At 40.9% G+C, this 23975-nt stretch overlaps 1 long non-coding RNA gene across 1 annotated transcript in view; it reads left to right on the plus strand.

The window, feature by feature from the left end:
- Positions 1-4470: 4470 nt before the first annotated feature.
- Positions 4471-23975, plus strand: part of LOC111096107 — a 28330-nt gene continuing 8825 nt past the window's right edge. Inside the window, exon 1 of the long non-coding RNA XR_005358876.1 lies at positions 4471-4633. This is a non-coding gene — a long non-coding RNA (uncharacterized LOC111096107). The remainder of the gene's footprint in view (positions 4634-23975) is intronic.

Genomic DNA, 23975 nt, shown 5'->3' on the forward strand with positions numbered 1-23975 from the left:
GTGGAAAAACACAAATGTACCCTCCAAGTTCTTTATCTTCTTGTTGTACTCAGGGGAAAATTCTCATTACAGTGGATTAAGAGAGACAAAACCAGTAACAGAAAGAAAAATAAGAGACTAGCTCAGACTCTTTGGAAAATCAGTCAGTTCATCCCAAACTCTTAGGCAATGTCTATTCCTGTTGAGTGAGTGACAAAGAAGAATTTGATCATTTAAAAATGAGGAAAAGCAAAAAACAAAATATTTTTCCACAGCCTGTGAAGTCCTTCTTCCTTGAAACACTGCCTCCCCAGATTAAAGATAAACAAACAACATGGAGGAAGGAGAAGGAGAAGAGGCAGTGAAGAAAAGGCACTCTGGAAAGCCAGAAGTAGCCGTTTTCCCTCTCTCTGAAGGCCAGAGCCTTCCATTTGGAATAGAAATGTTTTTAAAACTTTTGATAATTGCTAATGTAAAGAAGAGCAAAGAGTTTTCTTCACAGCAGGGTTGCTTATCTGCACCGACCTCTCCTCGCCTTCAGATGGGGATGGCAGGGCCCCCAATTCTCAGGATTTCAGAAAAGAATGTGTTAAAACAAGGGGGTGGGTGTGGATGAGAGGAAGCTGAAATGTGCGCCACTGGTTTAACATGCAAATGCCCCCCACTTTCTTTTAGGTGGAGGATCAAGGTTTGGCTATTTCCAGCTTCTTTTCCATCCCAGTTTAGTTTCAAGAGGACTGGAGATGTGACAAGGGCTTTGTGTGGGGAATTCAGGGGAATGAAAGGGCCAAGGAGACCCAGTTGAGGGAACAAACTTTTGGGGGTCAGTGGGGTCAGCTTAGAATAAATGTGTGGCATTGTTGTTATTAAGGACATGGTCTCAGCGGGGTGTCCTGAGCCGGGCACACAACTCTGAAGGCCTGTTTATTCAACACTGAAATACCTAGGACGGGTCTTGGGGAGAAAAGGAAAAACTTCAGCAGCAAAGGCCTGCACCTTTTAGTATCAGAACATTCTCCAGAAACACAAAGACTCGCTTTTTCCTAAGTGCAGAGACGCAAGTGCTTGTGCATAACCCAAAATTAATTGATTAATTAACCAATGCATTAAAAGAAGAGCTCCTCTTAGCATTTTCTTTCTTTTTTTTTTTTTTTCTTGTCTCTCTCTCTCTCTCTCTCTCACTTTTTTTCACCCTCTACACATGGACAATCCAGGTCATTGAAAGCCTAAGATAGAAACAGTTTCTTAACAGTGTTTGAAAACAGCCTTTGTTTCCATGGAAGTGGCACAGGCCCTCTATGGTTTCCTTCCAGAAAACATTTACCTACCTCAGAGGGTTTTTCCTTTATTTTTTCCTTTTCTTTTTCTTTCTTTCTTTCTTTCTTTCTTTCTTTCTTTCTTTCTTTCTTTCTTTCTTTTTTTTTTGTGAGGATTAAATGAGAAAAAGTGCTTAACACAGTTTGAGCACATAGTTAGGGCTAAATAAATATTAGTTGTTGTTAGTGTATTTTGCTCTTATGTTGCTCAGTCATGAGGAGGTCAGGGAGAAAGATGGGAGGTTGCAAGCAGAGGCTGTCCCAGAGGAGCTGAAAAATCCCATTAGAGAGGAAGGGGGTGGGGTAGAATGTGATCACTGGTGACAAGATTTAAACCTCTAGGCAACTGAAAAGTAGAGAGGGGGCATTTCCAAAACCAAGGTTGAAGAGTGACCTCAAAGATTAAAATTAGGGACAAATCTACCTATAGGCTCTCCCATTGTGAATTTTTAAAACACCATGTTAAGTTGCCCTGATGTGTCTTGGGGCAACCAGACTAAGATACATGAAATATTGAAGAATGTTGAGTGCAGATTCATGTCTTACAGACTGTCAGAACACCAGGGCATCATCAGAAAGGGTGGGCAAAGCTAACATGTGAAAACGAGTAAGAGCCAAATAAAGACACAGTGTCGACAGGAATTTCATTAAATTAGCAGAGGAAATGAGCTTGGATGGTGTGGTCAGGAAGTAGGACCTGAAAGGAGCAGGCTCTTGGTAGGCAATCAGGTGGGCAGGGAGGAGTGGGTGATGCTGTGGTAGGTTTAGGGCGTTGACCACAAATACCAGAAAACAAGGTTTCAGGAAGTTGAGTTGAGGGTAAGGTCTATAGTGGTTTGGCATGTGAGGCATGGGCAAACATGAAGATTAGCTAAGCATTTATGGCCATAATCTATGTATAGTGTGGTTGTGATGGTGGTGGTGGTGGTGGTTCTGTGCATGTGTACATGTATTTATGGATTGGAGAGATTATAGTAGCATTGGAGAGAGAGGTTAAACCCCTTGAAATTTCAACAAAGCATAGATTGGACAAAGTAGATGACTGGGAGATAAAGAAAAAGGGAAAAACAAGATGACTTGTTATTCTGTCATAGGAAGCTGGAGAGTAGTGGCATCACTGGTGGAAAAGTGGAATTGGGGGAAGTTCCTGTATTGAAGGTAGAGACAATTTTAATTTAACTCATGTGGAATTAGATCCCTTTGTTGGATGGGTGGTATTGTGCAGAAGAGGAATCTGTTATATGGGAGGAGGGAAACAGGAGTAAAAAAATTATTGATAAATTTAGGAGGAACAGTATAGCTCGCTAATAAGACTTCTTGAAGAAATAAAATAAAAAGGGGGAAGCTGAAACACGTTTCTGTTCCTGTAACCATAAGAGTGAGAATGCCCAAGACCAGGATTGGAGGGCAAACGCTTGGGCTGCAAGGTTCTCCCAAGTGCCCACTATGCATGCACTCCAGGCTACCGTGTAACTACCTTTAACTCATGTAACTCCTTCTTGATGATGATGATAAAAGCCACATGCAAATGTGGTAAAAGGTCATGGAAGCAAAAACAGTCCAGTTTGTCCACTCTGGGGAGAGATTTTGAAGAGATTAAGGAGAAATTTGTATACTGGAAATGGGGTTATGAGAATTTGAGTTCTGTGTATTGAAGGGAATAAATTGGTTCTACTTATTCAGATATATGATGAACTTTTATTGATCTTTTACATTTTCTGTTGGCTTTGGTTATGGTCTCTCTAAGCAATAAACTTGTATACTTTTTTTGCATCTATCTTGCCTCATTTGATGTCATCACTAAATGGAAGAAAATCCCTAGAAGAAGGTGAGCAAGTTGACCCAAGGAGCCATGCTATGAGTAACTACAAATACTACAAGGTTGGGATGTCTGGGTGGCTCAGTGGTTGAGAGTCTGCCTCCTGGTGTGATCCCAGGGTCCTAGGATTGAGTCCCACAACAGGGTCCCCCCAGGGAGCCTGCTTCTCCCTTTTCCTATGTCTCTGCCTCTCTCACTCACTGTGTCTCTCATGAATAAATAAAATCTTTTAAAAAAATACAAAGTTGCCTGAGATGGAGGCTAGGTTTGATGCCCCCTGAGGGCAGAATTTGAATCTGATCCATCATTATACTTAGAGAGCCTAGCATAGGGCATAGCATTTAGAAGATGCTCAGCAAGTGAGAAAGTGGAAATTTAAAATTGAGACCTTGGCCCCAAAATGAGCCATACCAAAAGTGAAGCAGCTTCCCAAGCTGCCATATCTAGGGCAACCTGCACACTTGCTCTAAGGGATACTTTTAAGGTGTCCATGTGGCTGAGTCAGACAGCAGAGCCATAGGCAGATTGTTTTCAGACCACAGGTAGATTGTCAACAGTGGACATTTATCCTATTGGCAGGTGGGGATTGAGGTAGCATGGGAAAGTATAACGGTAGAAGGTGAGCTAGAATGTGATGTTGGCGATGTCTGTTAGACACTTCTGTCCAGTATACTGGGTAGAACAGATGGCTTATTAGTATCCATGAATCAATAAATCCCGTATCACCTATGTTGTTTACCTTCAACTGCTCCTGCCATTGCCTTGCCTTGGCATCAATTAGTTCAGCTTTAACAAACATTAACTGTACCCTTAGGTGCCCCAAATGTAGTGTCAGTGATAGAATATAACTGAGATGCAGAACTTCACCTCCTGAGGGATACAAATGAGCAGCAGGGCAGCATGGTAAGTGCTCTGACTTAAAGAATCATTGGAAGCTTCAGAGACCATAGCACAGACAGCTATGCCAGTCACCCACTGTCACACCCTTCCTGTCACCATTGCTATCTCTGTCTCTTGTAAGCACGCTGCTGCAGAAATGGTGGTGACATCTGCTCTCCTGACAGCATGATAGGGGAGCTGGGGAGTGACAGATCTGGCATGTGTCCTCTTCAGAGGAAAGGTGAAGGCAAAGGATGGTGGACATAAAAAGCCCTTGCTCTGAATGACCTCCCTTTGCTAAAAATCCAGAAAGAAAAGCAGCATCACAGTTTGCAGAAAACCTTCTGCTAACAATACAAATGCTGGGGCTTAGCCAAGTCCCAGCATGGCTGCCCGGCCAAGGCCATGATTAATGATATCACTGGGAGCAAAATGAGACGTCAATTGAATAAGCCTGGGCTTTTAACAAAAGCCTTGACTAAGCAGTAAACTGACCAGAAGGATGACCAACTGTGGAATGTCCCAAATACCCTGACATGAAGTGTGAACAGAGAAGCAAAAAAGGACACCAATCCAGGGTGGTGGGAAGAAGCAGAATCTGATGGGAGAAGAATGAAACTACCATATGGAGATGTTTAAGGTAATTTCTTTTACTGTACTTGGAAGGTTCATAAGGCCCAGAGGTTGAGAAACTTACTCTTGAGCACAGGTAAGTTGCTGGTAGAATTAGGATCCAGGGTGTGTACTGCTCTGCCCCTTGATTTTCATAAAAATTGGCAAGGTCTTGTATCTAGGCAACAGCAACCATTTCCCAGGTCTGGAAATTCACCAGAGATGTAGGTAACTTTCAGCTTCTCCATTCATCATTGGTCACTGAATTTCATCAAGGATTAGTGTCATTTTCTTTCAAGGAGGAGTCATGAGTACAATACTTCCTAAATTTTTTCACACTGGAGAAAAGATAGCTTGCCACTTTTATTCTTGAACAACTTAGCTGGGTATAATATTGGATCATGCTTCCTTCTCCTAGATTTGTACACACTGCTCCTTTTTCTTACAGCATTGAATGTTATTTGTGGAGAAATCAGAGGTCAGCATAATAACATTCCTCTTTACAGACGGCATAAGATTTTTGGTAGACACATTTTTCCTAAACAGTTTTTCTTTCTTCCGTAATATATCTAGTGTTGATTGCATTGTCACTTTTTATCCCTTGAAGTGACTTCTTCAACTGCAGATTCAATTATTTATGCCAATGAAATGTCCATTTATGTTGGACTTGCATATAGTTTCCATTCCATTACTTGGGTTCTTTATTTTGGTAATAGTAGCTATCCCTTTTAACTCATGTAAGTGGGATAGGTCCTTTACAGTTTTCAAGTGCTTTCCCAGATATCAAGGAGCTCACTCAAGGCAATCAATAATTAGAACGATCTCCCTTAAGAACTCTCCAGAACCTTGCACAAAGTGCAGGGGATGATTAGCTCTGCCTGGGGGAATCCAGGAGGCAGACTTCTATTCAATATAAGGAGCAATAAGCATTATCTGGCAATGGAAGAGACTACTTTATGAAGTATTAAACTTCTCATCCTTGGAAATATTCAAGAATAGACTGGTTGACCATCTGTTCATGAACTTAAAATGGGAAGCTGAACTAAATGATTGTATTCATCCCTGCAACTCTGTGGACTTATGAAAAATAGAGCCAAGTGGAGTCTTGGCCATCAGAGTCTTCGGTAAAGGGTTGACTACAGGGCTGTGGGCAAGTAATTAAGAAATGTGGTCTTTCATATCACCATGAAGTCTGTTTTGCAAACAATTTAACTATATTATGCAGACTTTAATCTGGAGGACTTGTGTATTTTTGTTTGGTTGAGTAAGTGATAGAGTAGTAGTAACCCCTCAAGATTCTTTAGCTTCACAGAAGTTCCTAAAGAGGCAGTGCTTGTGGAGAGGGACAATCTGGTGGCTCATGGCAGTGTAGCATGATAGAAAAATCCATAATATCAGAGTATACAAGCTTGTCTAGAGGCTTGTCTCCTTACCTGAAAAATGGTAAAGTAACACTTCATAGGACTCTTGCTAGAATTAGGTAAGACCAGTTACTGGAGGGATCTAGAGTGGCATGTAGCACAGAACAGGTTATTGGTGATCTTGGCATAGCCATTTCTGTTTTCTCACTTTACCCAGAGCTTCCAATTCTATCCCACCCTTTGCTGTGGAATGCAATGGGGTGGGCAGGGATCTTGGTGACTGGGAGGGTATGTGCAGTAGAATTTCTTCCTATTTCTCCCTCCCAAACTGCTCCCTGGTACCTAAGTTAGCCACACCCATTCCACCACAAAGACCATATATGAAGTAGAGAAAGGGATTGCTCACTCTTCCAGATGATGATACAACATTAAGTTTTAAGAGCTATGAAGGGGATTTATTAAACTTGCCCTCTCCAAGGAGCTCATTTAGATCCTTATTGCAGTGGCTTTAATGAGTGGGAAGACCTCTCATGGATGTCCCAAGACCTTCCACAGTCCCATGAGATGAATCAATTACATTGCCTTTGTTCTTCCCCTTAAAGCCAATTTCCAGATTCCAACATCTCTGAAGTTCAATAGCCCAACACATCACCCACAAACTGTCTATGCCCTCAATGCAACTCTGCCCCACAAAGAACTTTGTACAAAATCAACCTTGGTAGGGAAATCATTGAGTCATGAGGGTCAGCCAAGGCAAGTGATTTGTGCTCATTTTCCCTGGTGTAGAGGAGTCCCTAGCATAAAAGATGAGGCTAGTCCAGCTCATAGCCATCCAGACTGTAGGGTTGGCATCAACTTCAACCTAGAACTTGCTCAAAGAAAATAAACCTCCAAAAACCATGAAGATATTTAATCCTCTCTGAACAGAAAATGGCTCTGGGATGCTGTCTTACAGGCTTCAGGAGAGATTCCTGCACACAACTCTGACTGTCATCTCCCTGTAATGTCTCTGCAGTACCTGTCACAGGTCAGAGACTGTCCAAGGAGGGTTGGGGATAAAAAACTGAATGTGTCGGACAAGGTCTCTGCTTTCATGGAACATAAATTTTAGTAATAAGAGTGGGCAAGGAGATAAAAATAAATATAAAGTTGAGAACATTGCAAGGGGGTTAAGGGTGACACAAATAATTAACACAAAGGTGGTGGATAAAGAGTGATGGGGTGACCACTTAGATCCACACGATCAAAGGTGGCTTCATGGAGGCAGAGTGGGATTTGGAGGAGAAAGACCTAGCCATGTGATGATGATCAGAGGGATGCAAATTGCAAGCAAAGGGAACAGCTAGTGCAAAGGCTTTCCGGCCAGTACCCAAGGGGTAAAAAGGTAAGGAAGAAGGTGTCAGCAGATGGCGTAGGATTGGTTAACCTTGGTAAGAGGTGTGAATTTCCATTTTCAGATCTCATCTCCTAGAGGTGGCCTGCGGTAGAGAAAGGTGAGAAATGATAACCCAGAAGGAGGTCAAAGTCATACATGAGAATCAAGAAGGGTCTATATAACCTAGAGCCAATCTAGACCTCAGTTCTAAATTTTTTTTTTTTAATTTTTTTTTTTTATTTATTTACGATAGGCACACAGTGAGAGAGAGAGAGGCAGAGACACAGGCAGAGGGAGAAGCAGGCTCCATGCACCGGGAGCCCGATGTGGGATTCGATCCCGGGTCTCCAGGATCGCGCCCTGGGCCAAAGGCAGGCGCCAAACCGCTGCGCCACCCAGGGATCCCTCTCAGTTCTAAATTTAATCCAGATATATGCGCTTCAGCCCTACCACACCTTCTGCAAATCTTCAAAATTAATTTTGCTGTTGCAGTGGCCCCTACTTTATGTTCTGGCTTCACTCAGGCCCTGGTTGCAGGTGATTTCCTGATCAGAGGCACTGCACTGGGGGAGGTTGGGGGAGTTTTGATACCTGTTCTTCTCTTAACTAATTGGAAGACCTTGGCCGTCTTTTGCCTCTTCAGGCATTGACCTTCTTAATCGGTATACTGACCAGTGTGTGCTAAAGGATTCCAAGGATCCCTGCTAACAGTGTGGGGTTATATGATCTATGACATTTGGCATAAGCTCATGTAGACATGTTAAAGAAAATTAAACACGTTTGATCTCTTCACATACACGGTCTTATAAATAACGGAGACAGGGATGCCCGGGTGACTCAGTGATTGAGTGTCTGCATTTGGCTCAGGTCTTGATCCTGGAGTCCTGGAATCGAGTCCCACATCATGCTCCCCGCAGGGAGCCTGCTTCTTCCTCTGCCTGTGTCTCTGCTCCTCTCTCTGTGTGTCTCTCATAAATAAATAAATAAATAAAATCTTTAAAAAGTAATAATAACGGAGACAGCCACATGCCACTGGCTGAATTGTTAGAGATGAACCAGGTAGAAACCATTCCAGGTTTAACAACATCCTGCGTATGATTCATTCCAATCCTCAGCGCACAGGTTTTCCTCTCTCATAGGGCCCCCCAGATCCCCACCACCACCTCTAACTCTTGCAGAGACACATTCTCATTTCCACAGCACAAGACAATTGTGAAACGAGGAGAAAACGGGTTAGCACATTCTGCTACTAATTGGCAGCTCCAAGTAAAAGGTAATAAAATGCTTGAGCCCATTAGGGTAAGTTTCTGGGACTATTGCTGATGGTTAGGCGCCCTCTACTGGTGGACTTGACAGGGAACCACCAAAAGCTGAGAGATTTCTTGGACTCTGAGCCGCCTGCTTCTTAGGGTGACCTAGAATGCAGGTGTTTGTCTTCAGGGATTTCCAAATGGAAAACAAGCTTAAAACAGGCCATACTTCATTCAAAAGAAATCCTTTCAAGCCTTTACAAATCCTGGAGGTTGTCTTAGAAAATCTGCCATAGAAGTGAACACAGTTCACTTGGGTTGAGACTAAAAATAATGATTTTAGAAGCTTTTCAGAGGGAAAGAGAATGCCCATTAAAAACGAAGTTTATCGGCATTAAAGAACATTTATTTTTAAATTATAGGCCACAGGACTATAGAAGAGAAGAAAGTTGGTGTTTCCATGATAGAGCTGGAGAACACCTTAGTACCCCCAGGAATGCCTACGTGATTAAGGGGAAACTGACCACCTCTTTTGTGATGTTGAGCTAAGCCTGGAATGTGGTTTTGGGTCAGGGGTAAGGGTATAGGATTTTACCAGACCTGGCTTCGAATCCCAGCCCTGCCACTTCTCGGAGAACTGACTTAAGACCCCCTGCTTTCCCTTTATATGATACTCTTCTAAATCTTTCAACGCAGTATACAGATTAAGTCTCCTAAATTTAATCTCACTCCATCAGAGTCATTGTGCTTACTCAATAGGGACACAGAAGAAATGTAAAAATACTACAGAGTGGCGTAGATTTTATTCATTCATTCCCTTATTTGTATCTTTCAAGGGGCCTCTCATCAGGTGCAATGAAAACCGAGGACAAGAATTAGACACAGACCCTGCCCTTGAGGAGCAAAAAGTCCAGGATGAAAGATAAGATGCGTAGACACATAACTGTGGTAAGGCAAAAAGGTGTCAGTGATGTGAGGGATATGTAGACAATCAATGGGAGTTTTCAAAAGATAAATTAGTTCCAGTTCAGAGGAATCAGGAAAGGGTTTTCTTTCAGTATTACATCATTTCTGCGATTTCTGAGCTTGCTCACATACCACCGATCCTTGACCATGTGGAAAAACAGGATCCAGAGTGCTTTTAACAATTCCCACAGAACGCTTGGGAAATATTAGCTATAATTATAATAACATATATACATATGTATGTATGTATATGTATATATGCCTCTTACTGTGATCATTATTTCACAATATATGTAAATCAAACCAAAATATTGTGCATCTTAAATATATACAGTGATCTGTGTCAATGATTTCTTAATAAAACTGGGGGAAAAAACAAAGCAATGAAAAATAAGGCAAAATTTTCCCTGTGAATCACAGGGAAAAAATCACTGTATAAGAAAGGAAATATAGGGACACCTGGGTGGCTCAATGGTTGAGCGAATGCCTTCAGCTCAGCGCATGATCCCGGGGTCCCTGGATCGAGTCCCACAATCAGCTCCCTGTGGGGAGCCTGCTTCTCCCTCTGCCTGTGTCTCTACCTCTCTTTTTCTGTGTCTCTCATGAATAAATAAATAAAATCCTAAAAAAAAAAGAAAGGAAATATATTCATAGTATGCTACTTGACTCAACAATAATAATATATTTTTGTTCAAACTAAGGAATTAACCAAACACTCTGATTCAACTGTATCCAGGCCATAAAAAGGGCAAAATATGTATATAAATGTATAAGAGAATTGAAGGTGCAATTTTAACCAAAAAAGTTAAAAGATCATGTCAACAATTATGTTATTAAGAAATATAATGTACAGATATAATATTTGGTGAAATAGATGTGTAGACTAGAGGAATCAGCTAAAAGTTGAAAGAGAAAGAAAGTGAGAGAAAGAGAGAGAGGAGAAGGAAGGAGAGAAAGAGAGAGAGAGGAGAAAGAGAGAAACAAAATGTCACATGAAGACAATGAAGAAAGAGTGCCAGCAATGTTGAAGTCCTTGGTTCCACTTATTTCTGATGGGCAACTTAACTTCATCCTTGCCTTTCCAGTGATTTGGTTATAGGTTTTATTTCAAGTGGAAAACCTCCTACAAGTTTTTTATAGTTGTAGTTTATAGTTTTATTGCAGCTACTGTGGCATTGTTTTCTCTCATATAAAGGACAATGACTGGTCTCCTTGTCTACAATGCCATTTTAACATCAGCCCTTATACAGTCTCAAACATTCTCAGGAGCCAACTCTGATGGCCCTGTGGGTGAAATGCAGTCTTTCCTGTGATTATAGCAAAAGATCTCATGCTTGAGTCTGGGAGGTGTCCTTGAATTATAAGGCAGGTGAAGATGAGCTGAGAAAAGGCTTTATAGTATGAGAAGGAGACAGGTCAAAGGTAGAGAGAGATGCCTTTGGCAGTCCAGGATCAGTAGAAACCACAACATTGAGTGACTGTGTGAACGGGGCATGGGAGGTTTCTTCAAGAATACAAGTTGTCCCCTTCTCTCCACTTCACTTCCTGTCTTCCTAAAATCTACTTGGAGATTCAATCCACGGGGCATAAAGTGGTAGGAATGGCAGGTCATATGCAACGTATTTCAAAAAGGAGAGGCTAATTCAGAAAAGGAGAGGAGGAGGACACAGATGGGATGAGCCCAGTGTGGAGTGCTGCAGATTCTATTTCTTCACGTTGCTCAACCATCAAGATAGAAGTGAAGGGAAGAAATGTCACATCTGCAGACTAGAGTGGTGCTGGATGAAAACCTGCTGGAAATTGTACTCCGGGGATTAAAAAAAAATTTTAAAAAGAGGGAGACATAATTGATGCTGCAAAAGAAATTAAATCCATGCAGAGGATGTTGAGGGAAAGGTCCAAAAGGAAGTGATGAGAGAAGAAATGACAGATATGGAAGAGCATGAGTGAAGATCACAGGGAGAAAGGCTAGACATATGACACATAAACAATTATCAAAGGAAAAGTACAAATCAATCTTCCATGCCCTAAGTTAAAAATGAAATCTGTATACAGGTTGCCAAGTTCCCATGTGGACCTAAGCACCAGGATGAATATGTTTGTAATGTTTGTGTGTTTGTTTGTTTTTAAAGTAGGCTCTACACTCAGTGTGGAGCCCAATGTAGGACCTAGACTCACAGTCTGGAGATCAAGACCTGAGCTGAGATCAAGAGTTGCATGTTCAACCGACTGAGCCACCCAGGCGCCCCAATTATAGAGTAGTGGTTAAATTAAAAGGATCAATACACCTTGAAAGCACTTCAGCAAAAGAAAAGGTTATATATGAAAGAAAAAAAGACAAAATAGGCTGGCCTCTGAGTTAGCAGCAGCAGCATTAATGCCACAAGACAGTGGAGAAATCCCTATAGAGTTTTGAACAAAAACTAATGGAGATACAAGTCATCTTTTATAAATGGAGGCAATGAAAAATATATTTCTTCAATAAGAGCTTGAAGAAGATCCACGGAATACAATTTTTTGAAGATTATATCCAAGTAACTAGAAGATACTAAGATGTCACAATCTCAACAATGGAAAAGTCATCTCAACAAAGGTGATGGAGTTCAAACACTAAAACTGGGGAAACACGGTCCATATTTACCTAGTTCTCTCCAAGGATATATGTAAGTCTTGTTGTAAAAATGGATCTAAAATTGAAACATCTGTTCCTTTAAGCATAATGTAAAATTCATGATTTCATGAAAAAATCTGAGCTTAAAACATCAGCTAATATTCATAAAGACTGAAAAATGTAAGGAGAAGGGAGGGTGGAAGATTGTGTACTCAAAAGATTGTTTCCTTCTTGACTCCGGAGAGTTAGTTCATGTCAAGGAAAAGAGGGCTTTTGAAATATTAAAAGATAAACATCAAAGAAAGTAAAAGCAAAGAAAACATGGTCGTAGAGCAAACAGGACTAGCAAATGAAAGAGCATAGAACAATATTGAAAAAGTATAAAACTGTATGTCAGTACATGAAATAGGCCTTTTGTGCTAATAAATGGGGATGTTAAGTACCTCTCTTAAAAGGCAGACTCCCAAGTTGTTTTCCCAAAATCTAGCCGGTTACTGTCTATAAGGGAACATACAAAATAGAGGTAGACATACAAAAATTTTAAAAGTAAGGTACTGGACAAAGATGTGCCAGCCAAGTTCAAACAAAGGAGAAGGTGTACAAGCCTCAACATCAGATACCAACAGTCAGACAGACAGAACAAAAGTTCACTTCTTTTGATGACTAGTACAAACATTTATGAGAGTAATTTACCAGCAAGCCAAATTTAATAACACCTCTTAAAAAATGGTCTAATAACACCTCTAAAAATATGTTAACATATTTCTCTGTTCACAACAGATCAAACAAGCAGAAATTAAATGTATTAACAGAAATAACAATATTCATTTAATAAGATACCACTGAGCAGCCCGTGGCTGAGTCAGTTGGAAGACCATGCCACTCTTGATCTCTGGGTTATGAGTTTGAGCCCCACGTTGGGTATAGACATCACATAAGTAAATAAACAAACAAGAAAGATACCACCAATGCCTCTCACAACTAAATAATAAAACTTACTATCCAGCGTTCATAGAATATAGTTGACTTTTTTGAATCTAACATTTGAGGTCACAGAGACATCTAAATTCTAAAAAAAAAGAAGAAGAAGAAATACTGACTTCACACTCTTCTCCTTTTCTGACCAGAATAAAATAAAACTAAAAATGAGTGCTCAAAGTTTAAAATTTCTTTACAGAAATTTGTATTCTTCCTAACAACTTATGGACAAAAATAATCTACCCCCAGATTATAAATAATATAGAGACTTCTATTACCACTCCGAGATTTTTTTAAAATCCCATGTTTAAAAATATATAAATTCAGACGTGTGTGTCTTAGGTAGAGAAATAATTGATAGGAAATATTTCAGCATGTTGAGAGTATCTTTAGGTATTATTTTGTTTGTGTATGTAAATTGGCCTGTATTCATTAATTGCTTTTCTATATAGAATGCATACTCGGTAGAGGCCCAGCTTTCCATTTTTTTAAAGATTTATTTATTTATTTATTTAGAAGAGAGAGATAGCAAGAGAGAGCATGAGCAGGGGGGAGAGGGATAAACAGGCTCCCTGCTGAGCAGGAAGCTCAACACAGGGCTTGATCCCAGGACCCTAGGACCATGACCTGAGCCAAAGGCGGGTGCTTAACAGACTGAGCCATCCAGACACCCCAAGCTTTACATTTTTGAAGATGAAAAACTATTGTTGGGGGAATTGCAAGCTCTCATAGTATGGTTAAGTTTTGGTACCTGTAGCTCTAAGCTTAGTGAGACTCTACTTTGTCCCTGGATGGCAGTACAAGCCTTGTGGGAACCAGGACATCAAGACTTGGAAACTCAAGAGGAGAAAGCAAAAATCCCTCAAGAGGGTCACTGGGAATGATAGTTACAGAAGATGCAGCCACTTCTATTGCTTGGTTCCTGGACTCATGTATTCTATCTACCGAAGACCTAGCACCAGAGGAAATGCCCCATCCTTAGAACATGTCATCTCAAAGCTGATGCCTCAGTCGTAACTTCAAGAAGCCATTTCACTGTTCCATCAGGCTGGCAGCTTCTGGGTGACACAGTATGTGATAAGATCAGTAGATCCTATGCTTATGTGCTCACTGCCAGGCCTCCTTTGTCACCCCCTGGACTGAGGAGATGCTATACAAGACTGCATGTATCAAGATCAAGCCCTTTGTGAATTTTTGGAGTAATGGCACTGGCTGCAGGAAGAAAAGACAGGCTGCTATCCAGAACACTGTCAGCCCATGTTAAGATGAATTGTTCTTTCCAGAGTAGCAGGGACCCAGTGTAACTGAACAGCTAACAGTTACCCATAGAATAGTGCCATATAGGTACTCAGCTTTGGTCTCTTCTTAGTGGTAGTTGGATATTCAGCAGTGAAAGCCCAACTTGGCAAGTCTCTATCTTGGCGAGAGAGATTCTCTGTTGTGAGGCCTATTCCTCATCTCTATTTCTACTGTCATGTCATCCCCATTCACAAGCTCACTGTCTAAATAATGGAGTGGGGATGCCTGGGTGGCTCAGTGGTTGAGAGTCTGCCCTCTGCTCAAGTTGTGATCCTGGGGTCCTGGGATCAAGTCCCACATCAGGTTCCCTGCAGCAAGCCTGCTTCTCCCTCTGCCTATGTCTCTGCCTATCTCTCTCTGTCTCTCATGAATAAATAATTAAAAAAAGGAGTGGCCAAAGACAGAGTTTGGTTGTCATGAACTGGCCAAGTCAACATACCCAGTTGGGAATTTAGTGCCTGTTCTTCAGTGGATGTTCTACGGTGGGAATGAAACATGATACAAAATCATCCCACTTGGTTCTCACTCATACATATCTATCCACATGGTTCTTTGCCGGACCTCTCTGTCTCTTTTCCACTCCTGCTTCTTTTAGGTCGTCGTCCAACCAGCTAAGCCATTTGCCATTGACTATGAGTCCACATTCTAACTTCAGATCAATGGTTTCTTAACAAAGAATGGATGGCCTTGAGTGCCACTTGAAGCTCCGCCCAATGGGAAGATTTCTTCTTGATTCTGCTTTTTTGGGGCCACCGCTAAGTGGCGCTATTATACACAATTGCATTCTCACTTCACACAGACCTACTGTGCTGACCTCACTTGTATATTAAGCATGGGAGTTTTTCTCCTCTGTCAGCTGGACATTGGGAGTGATCCATGAGGCCAAAGGTATGAACTGAGGGAGAGGTATTGGCATAATAATAGAAAGGGACATAGAGGTCTAGTGTCTGGGCCACTTGTGCTCTCTGGACCTGTTCCAGCTCAATCTAGAAAGTATTACTTCTATCTTGCAGTGGCATCCTCTTATGACTTGGTGGATCTGATGGTACCTAGTTCATTACACACAGTTCTGGCTCCATGGCCATTTGAAAACCATGGCTAGGTTTTCTATCTCTTTCAGGGAGCAATTAGCAGATCAACTTGTTAGTGGTTTAAATGGTGTATGGTTTTCTGTTGCAGGTGGCATAGCCTCCTTATTCAAGAGCCCAAGAATTTGTAGGAAATCCTATTAGTATAGTATTGTGACTTGCTAGAGACTTCACAAAGCATCCCACGTGGCAGGGCTGTTCATGTTGGAGCCTGAATCTGCTCCAGAGGTGTTTTTGCTCTGGGTCCCCTAAACCTATCAGCCTTTAGCATAATCAAATAATGGGTCACAGCAGTATTCTCTAGTGTATAATATGCTGCATCAAAAACCTGAAGAGGCCAACTAAACCTTGTGCTGCTTTCTGAATAGTAGGAAGTGCACAGCATAATAACATGCTCTTGGTTTCGGAAGGGATGATTCATTTGCCCCAGAACACAGAGCCCCTAAATATTTAACTGATATATCATACCTCTAAATCTTTGTAGGGTTTATCTCCCTCCTTCTAGAGTGCATATGTCTTGCCACCTCTTGCTCATCAGGTCCAGCTTACATGATGTCAGCAATATGGGCTAATACGGTGTTCTACAGAATGTCCAGATGGCCCGGATCCTTTCAACAGTATAGTGACAGAGAGAAAGAGAATTAACATATCTCTGGGGCAAGACCATGAATGTATACTGCTATTCATCCCATATGAATGCAAATTGCTTCTGTCCTATTTGATGGGTATTGAAAAGAATGCATTTGCCAGATCAATAGCTTCATGCCACTTACCAGAGTCTCTAATAAAGATACCACTTCCAGCACAGCAGCTGCAATTGGCTGTACTATGTGGTTAAGTTTGCAATAGTACACTGTTATTTTCCATGATCCAACTGGTTTTTGCAGGACCACTACCCCTGCATCCTTGAAATCTTTGAGGGCAACACACATCCACCATTCCCCCAAAGATATGGTAATTGTTTCCCATTTACTGTCTTGGCTAGGGTAGGGGTAGTTTCAGGAGTTTCTATTTGACTTTTTTCACTACAGTGGCTCTTTATAATTTATAATTTGAGTTTACTGGTCAAGGAACCCATGTAAGGGTTTTGCCAATATCTTAATATGTCAGTTTCCATTATATATTCAAGAACTGGGACAATGCCCACTGGATGTATCTGCATCCAGTGAGCACCGTGAGATGGACCTAGATCCATTTAAGGCAAAGTACAGCTTGGCCATTTAAGGCAAAGTACAGCTTCTAGACCAGAATTCTACATATTACATAACTCTCTTAGATCCTTATTCTATGGGGGCCAGTATGATGCTTTGGGTCCCTGGGTGGCAGTGTCAATTTGAATCTTGTTTCCCACAACACACAAATGGTATGAGTATTCCCTTTTCCCCAGTGTATTGTTGCCTGAATAAATAGCCAGTTACCCCTTTAGGAAAGAATTGGTGGAATCAATGCCATTTATGTCTTCCACAATGTTGGACAGTCTTTGCTTATGTGGATCTGGCTTCCTCTTCAGTTATGGTGTTGGGAACTGGGAACTGGCTCAGTTCTGGAAACGGGGAAAGAGAACTTTCCTTTGGGGTAGCAGACATTGGTCTTCTGTTTATCCATTCTTGATGTATTTTGAATATATTTATGATATACCTTAATCTTACCTTAATACCTTAATCTTGTGTCTCTTTTGCCCCTAGGAATACCATGATCTGTAAAATATCTTGTTATCTTTTTGGTGATGGTGTCCATGGTGCTTCTGATGGTTGGTGATTGATTCCTGGTCTTCACTAGTCTGGGATCTTATCATCTCTACTGTTACTAGGGACCCCAGGTCTGAAATAGCAGCAGAGCCAGAGTCAGCCATTGTATTTTCTGGTCTTCTATACAGTAGAGCCATTCTCATACTCCCACTTCTTTGAATCTTTGATCCCTTCCTCTACAGTCTACTGTTTATTTTAAGGCAGATTGTTTTATTTAACGCAGGTCATCCCTTTGCTCTTGCCTAATGTTTAAGCTAAGGAAAACTGACTGTATGGTCTCTGGAACAATCTATCCAGTAACTAAGTGAAAGGGAGGTTGCTGTTGAGTCTCATTCCACTATGTCAAGAGCTAGTTGTGGATGTAGTATAACAGGAAAATCACTAGGCAGGAATTCAGGGGGTCTGGGATCTAGGTTCCAACTTAGCCACATTGAGGCCACATTATACACTGAATATATTGGTAGGAGGGAAAAGAAACTTGAAGTCAGAAATGCCTGACATAGAATCAGAGCCCCATCACTTTTCAGCTGTATGACTTTGGAAAAGCATTTGTCTGTGTTTCAACGTTCTCATCTTGAAAATGAAGATGAAATAATTCTCAATCTTGACTACATATTAGAATCTCCTAGGTTTGGGGTTTTTTTGTTTTGTGTTTGGAGATGCTTGTTCCTCTCTTGAATTGAATTTGAATCTCTGGGATGAGGCCTGAGAATCAGCATCTTTTTAATCCTCACCCCTGCCCCTGTTATTCTGTGCGGGAGACCCATATGCATAGGAAAGCTTGAGAGCCACTGGGTAGATAATCTGTAAGTGCGGACTCTGATGCACTCCAAAGTGGCAGACAATCAAAAATATCTATCTCAGGCTTTGAAAGGTGTACTGTGGGCTACATCTCAAAATAAGGACAAGAAAAGTCTACTCTCTGATTTTGTCTCATGTTTTCAATGACATGGTTGCAAAAAAGGAAGAAAGATGGTTGAAAGAAAGAAATCTTTACAGCTGGCTAGCTGAAGAACAGGACTACTTTGTCCTGGACTGAAGGCTGGTTGGACCAGTAGCCTTTCTTACCATCTTAGCCATGTGGTACTTTATAGCAGTTGCCCTGTTAACATCAAAGCTAAAAGTCTCACCTGAATTCACATTTCAGAATGAAGACCAATGACTGCCTATTCCCCATGGTACTAGAATTTCAGATTTTTTTTTTTTTTTTTTAGTCCTCTGATACTAATTTTTCTCAAAACTACTATCTGTCATTTGTCTGCAGCCATTAAAACAAACTAGAGACATATGCTGTTTTCTCAGCATTCTGGCTTCCCACAATTCTGTGTTTGACCATTTTCTGAGTGAGTAGGGTATTTAATTTCTGCCCAAGAAGATTGGGGTCAAGGGGCCCCTTCTACTCATTGTCTGTGGAATCAGCTCTGCCTGCATTCACAGAAGAGATCAGGGTTTTAAACTAACAATTCAACATGTCTTGGCCATTTAAGGCAAAGTACAACTTCTAACAGCAGAGTTAGAAGATTTGACCAATGCTTTTTCTGGGAATCTCTACTTTATGAGTCAACTCTGTAAGTACTAAGGCTATTTTCAATTTAAAAAAAAACACTCAAATTATCCTCTTTTCTTTTTAATAAGATAAAAGATATTAGGTTTAAAAACCATCATCAGGATTGTGGATTGTGTGAAATCTCCACAGGGGTTCTGTAGTACCACTATTTTTGTTTGGATCAATCGAATTGTGTAAACATCTTGGTCTTGCATATAGGTAGCTAATCTGTACTGACTTGGCTTTTCTCTGAGCAAAGTCACTAGTAAAGGGCCAGAAGGCAGACAAAGTGCTTTAGGAAGAGAAAGCATGAGCAGAACAGGAAGCTAAAAATAGCCCAATTTAGTTATTATTTAACACTTTGCATTTGCATGCAGCAGATTGGAAGTTTAAGATCCATCAGTGGTCAGGAAAACCAACAATATTTCTTTAATATTTTAGGAACTGAAACCACTTAGCAGTAAGGGAAAGACCTCTTGTTATGAAATGTGTTTGATTCATGGAGGAAAAGGCCAAATTTCCAGTATTAGGGAAACCGCCCACCTACTTGCTGTTAACAGAGACAAGAGTCGAAACCACCAGGCTAGAACACAGTTCTGAGGTTTACAGTAGTGAGGACTCCCCCTTCTCTTTCCTTTCCTGATGTTATTTTCAGTCAAGGAGCTGCCCAATTCCTCAAGATTTTTCCCTAATGATGCCTGGATCTCCCTTTCGGGGCCATGATCTCTGCTGATTTTGGGGTGTCAGAGGAGGAGGAATCCTCACCTCTTGCCAGAATGTCCCGGTCCTCACCCCCTGGATGCTCTGAGCTCTCTCATACCCAGTGTCTGCTTATTTTTACACCAGCCCTACTGCCTTCTGCTAAACAGAAACAACAAGACCCAAAATGGAGTCACTTATGTTAAGCACTGCCAGATTTATTACTTAACCTAACTGCAGTTGCAGCCTCTTTCAGGAGTGGAATTTAAACCAATCAGGCTGGAATTTTCTGGTCAGCACTAGTGAGCTGATCTGTATGCTAGAACCCCTCGACTTCCCCCCAAGGGAAGCTGATCTTGCCTGAAACAATCCTTTCTTTTCTTTTGTTAATAACTCCCTTGTCCCACCTGTTATCACCTATAAAAGTCTCCCATTTTGCACAACTCCTCAGATCACCTTCTCTTCCTCAGATGGGATACTGTCCAATATGAATCATTGAATAAAGCCAATTAGCTATTTAAATTTACCCAGTCGAATTTTTGTTCGATAACACTCCCAAACTTCTACCTAACACCAAGTTTCAAGCCTACGTGTATTTATATCCTTGGATGGATCTGAATTCCTTAGCTCTTGACTCCTCTCAAATGGTAGACTCCAAGCCAGAAATACCAAGACTTAGAACCCATATCCACTCTACTTTCTGCCTTTCTGTCTTCCTCAACACATTATTCAATAATTTTTACCAGCTATAGTATAATAAAAAGTATATATTTGGTTTTAAACTCTTGGAATTTCCTGTGTAATAAGAGGAACAAGGCATCTTTGACCATACCTGAGTTTATGCTAATGAAGTGAAGGTGAGCGAGGTAGCTTAGGAATGGGGACTGGTAACCAGAGAAACAATCACACCATTAGAGGATTAGAGCTATCAGCCTAGGACCTACCTTGAGGGAGGGCTGGAAATTGAGTTCAATCACTAAGGGTCAATGATTTAATTAGTTATGCCTATGTTACAAAACCTCCAAAAAAAAAAAAAAAAAAAAAAAAAAAAAAAAACCCAGAACCACAAGTTTGGGAGAAACTTATAGGTTGATAAACACATCAGTGTGGTAAGAGAGTGGCAGGTTCAGAGAGGGCATGGAAGCTCTGCACCACCTCTGTCTACAACCTACTCTATAAACATCTCCCATCTAGCTGTCCCTGAGTTATATCCTTCTATATAGTAATCATAAGTAAGTATATATAAGTATATCCTTCTAAACAGTATTCATAAGTAAAACATTTTTCTGAGTCTCTGTGAGTCATTCTAATAAGTTGTCAAAACTTAGCAGGGGTCACTGAAACCGCAGATTTGTAGTCAGCTAGGTAGACATGAAGGTTGCCAAGGGACCCCTATGTGGCTGGCATCTAAAGGGGGGACAAGGTTGTAGGACTGAGCCCTTAACCTCTCGTGTCTGTGCTCAGTGTCAGAATTGAATTAAATTGTAGGACACTCAGTTGGTATCAGAGAAGTGGAGAATTGGTGGCAGAACAACAGATTTGAATTAGAAAAAAAAAAAAAACTACATGCTGGCGGAGAAATCTTTGTCTTTGACTAAGAAGTGTGAGGGTTGAGAAGGTTCTCTCCAGCCCCTGCCTTTAGATGCTGTGCTACCGCTGAGTTAGGGGAGGAGGAATAGGGTTGTCAGCTGACAACACAAGCTATTTTGGCTGTCTCAGGGAAAGCACTCTTAAAATGTGTTACTTGACCAAATCATTGCCTTGGAATATCTATCTACTTTGTGGGAAACCAATGCAAGTACCAAGTCACTGCCACCATGCCCACATTCTTGGCTTTGTTACAAAGAAAAGTTATGCCTCGGAACAATGTCTGGCATGTTCAGGCTGAGGTTAACTGGGGCTTGGTTATGCCTTGAGGACCCTGTTGATGCTTTGATGCTGTGATTCATTCATTGATCTTAGTCAGTTCAACTATTTATATGCCGATGTCAAAGTCTCACCCAGCATAACCACAAGAGGCTGCTGGCCTTCATCCACAAAGCAGACATTGGAGAATCAAGTAAAACTTGCTGGTGTTTCTTATACAAGGGAGAAAGATACAGGGACCTATGGAGGATTTATTGGTATGACCCATACCTCAGATTGGCTCCCTTATCCCTCAGAAAGAGGGTGTGATCAACTTGGAATACCATGAACTCTGTGGTCTCTGAAAGCCTCTGTTGCTTCCCAGTTCCCAGGGACTTATATATTCATGGTTCTGTCAGCTTCTCTCCTGACATGTTCTCTGTTTCCCTCTGCATCTCCAGACCCAGAACTGAGCCTCAACTTCTCAATTGGAGAGAGAGAGAGAGAGAAAGACATAGAAAGAGAGAAAAAGGAGAGAAGAGGAGGAAAAAGTAGGAGGAGGAGGAGGAGGGAAAGAGAGGGTGGGAGAGAAAGCTGGGGAGGGGGAGAAGTAAGAAGAGCAAAAACTTTATTTCTTAAGTTTAACATTTCACTACAAGCATGGTGGTCATGAGAAGGTGTTACATTATTGACATTATTCCTCTTTCATCTAGTTGGCCTTTCCTCTCCCCTCCCCTGCCACTGCCGTCTCTCCTCCTCCCTACCCCATCCCTCCAGTTGGATCTCAGAGACCATCCATCCATCCTACTATGATGTAATCTCAAAGAAACATTAAGTGAAGAAACATTTAAAAATAGAGAAACATGTGTATATTAGAGTACAGTTTATCTTTTTTAAAAGGTAATTGCTTATTTTTAGAAAAGGCTAATTTTCTAAACAAAACAAAAAGGACAAATTGTAACTTCTTTTTTTAATGTTTACTTATAGGAGAGGGATAGAATAGGGTAAAGATAAGAGTTATTTGACTACATCTTGTTTTTTATTTTTATTTTTTTGAAGATTTTATTTATTTATTCCTAGAGACACACACACACACAGAGGCAGAGACACAGGCAGATGGAGAAGCAGGCTCCATGCAGAGAGCCTGACGTGGGACTCCATCCAGAGTCTCCAGGATCACGCCCTGGGCTGCAGGCGGCGCTAAACCACTGGACCACTGGGGCTGCCCTACATCTTGTTTTTTAGATGTGACTTTAGAACCTTATATATAAAAAAAAAAAGACAAAATTAAATAAAGAGCTTCTCCTAGATATCAAAAGTAAAATAAAATAAATGAACCTGACTATGAATATAATTGGTGGCATAACCACTCAGGGAGAAACCAGTCTATGCAAGTTTAAAGGGGAGTAACTTGACTGTGAAATTTTGGTGTCATGAGGCCAAAGGACTAAAAACACAGGGAAAAGAAACTTAGGAATCATACAATTGGTGGTAAAGTTTGTATCATCATTCAAAGACTGTTACGGTGTGGAATACATGAAATGTATAACTGTGTTGATGTCCATAAGAATTGGGAGGATCCATGTGGGTGAAAGGATATGCATGTGTAACATCAACAAGATTTAAGTAAAACCCTGTGGTTTTGATTTTAAATTGGAAGTATGGTTCTGAACTGATATATTGTAACTTAAGTAACACGTATTTTCTATTCTATCACTGAAAAGGGCTAGGAATAATACCAACCCATTAGCAAGTGGCCCCCAGACTGAGATCTCCAAACACCATTTCCAGTAGAGGTTCCTTAGAGAAATGGCTGATTTCAGGACTGAAGCAGGAAAAATACAAGATGAGTCTGGAACCGTCATTTCAGAAAGCAAGAAGGCTACTGGAGATCCTTGAAGTTGTGTTATACTCAGTCTATGGTCTGAGCTTTCATTGGCTAAAGAGGAAGCAGCTTGATCATCAAAGAGGATAAAAATAACTGGGAGGATTTGAAACACTTCAAGTATATTTAAGGTCATGAGTTTATAACAATTCTCAAACAAAACAAAATAAACAGCCTTCCTGAACACCTTTGAAGGATGCTAGGAAACAATCTCATAATTTTTTTAAAACAAGTTTAAAAAAAGGAAAGAATAAAATATTTATTCTTCTCTCCTATACAACCTGTCATAACCAACAGTTGACAAAGGGATATTTTTATAGCAGCACTGTAGCTAATAAGTGAAAAATGAATGACAAATTTGAATGTCACCATTTTTCATCCCCTAATAATTTAATGGATCTAAACCAGGGGTCAGGCAAACATATTCTGTAAAGAACAAGCAAGTAATTATTTTAGGCTTTGTAGGACATATGGTCTCTGTCACAACTGTTCATCTCTGTTATTATAGTACAAAAGCAGCAAAAGACAATATATAAACCAATGGATGTGGCTATATTCCAATAAAACTTGCAAATGCAGGCAGCAGATTGGATTTGCCCCTTGCATTTCCCACACTTGTAGATAATGATCACCAATGGCTGATAACATCCCCAAAAGAGGGATGAGAAGTACCCGATGGGAGTGTACACCACCACCTATGAGGTAGACTTGAAGTGGCG

Source organism: Canis lupus, chromosome 5 (genome assembly GCF_011100685.1).
Source record: "Canis lupus familiaris isolate Mischka breed German Shepherd chromosome 5, alternate assembly UU_Cfam_GSD_1.0, whole genome shotgun sequence".
In the NCBI taxonomy this organism is placed as follows: Eukaryota; Metazoa; Chordata; class Mammalia; order Carnivora; family Canidae; genus Canis; species Canis lupus.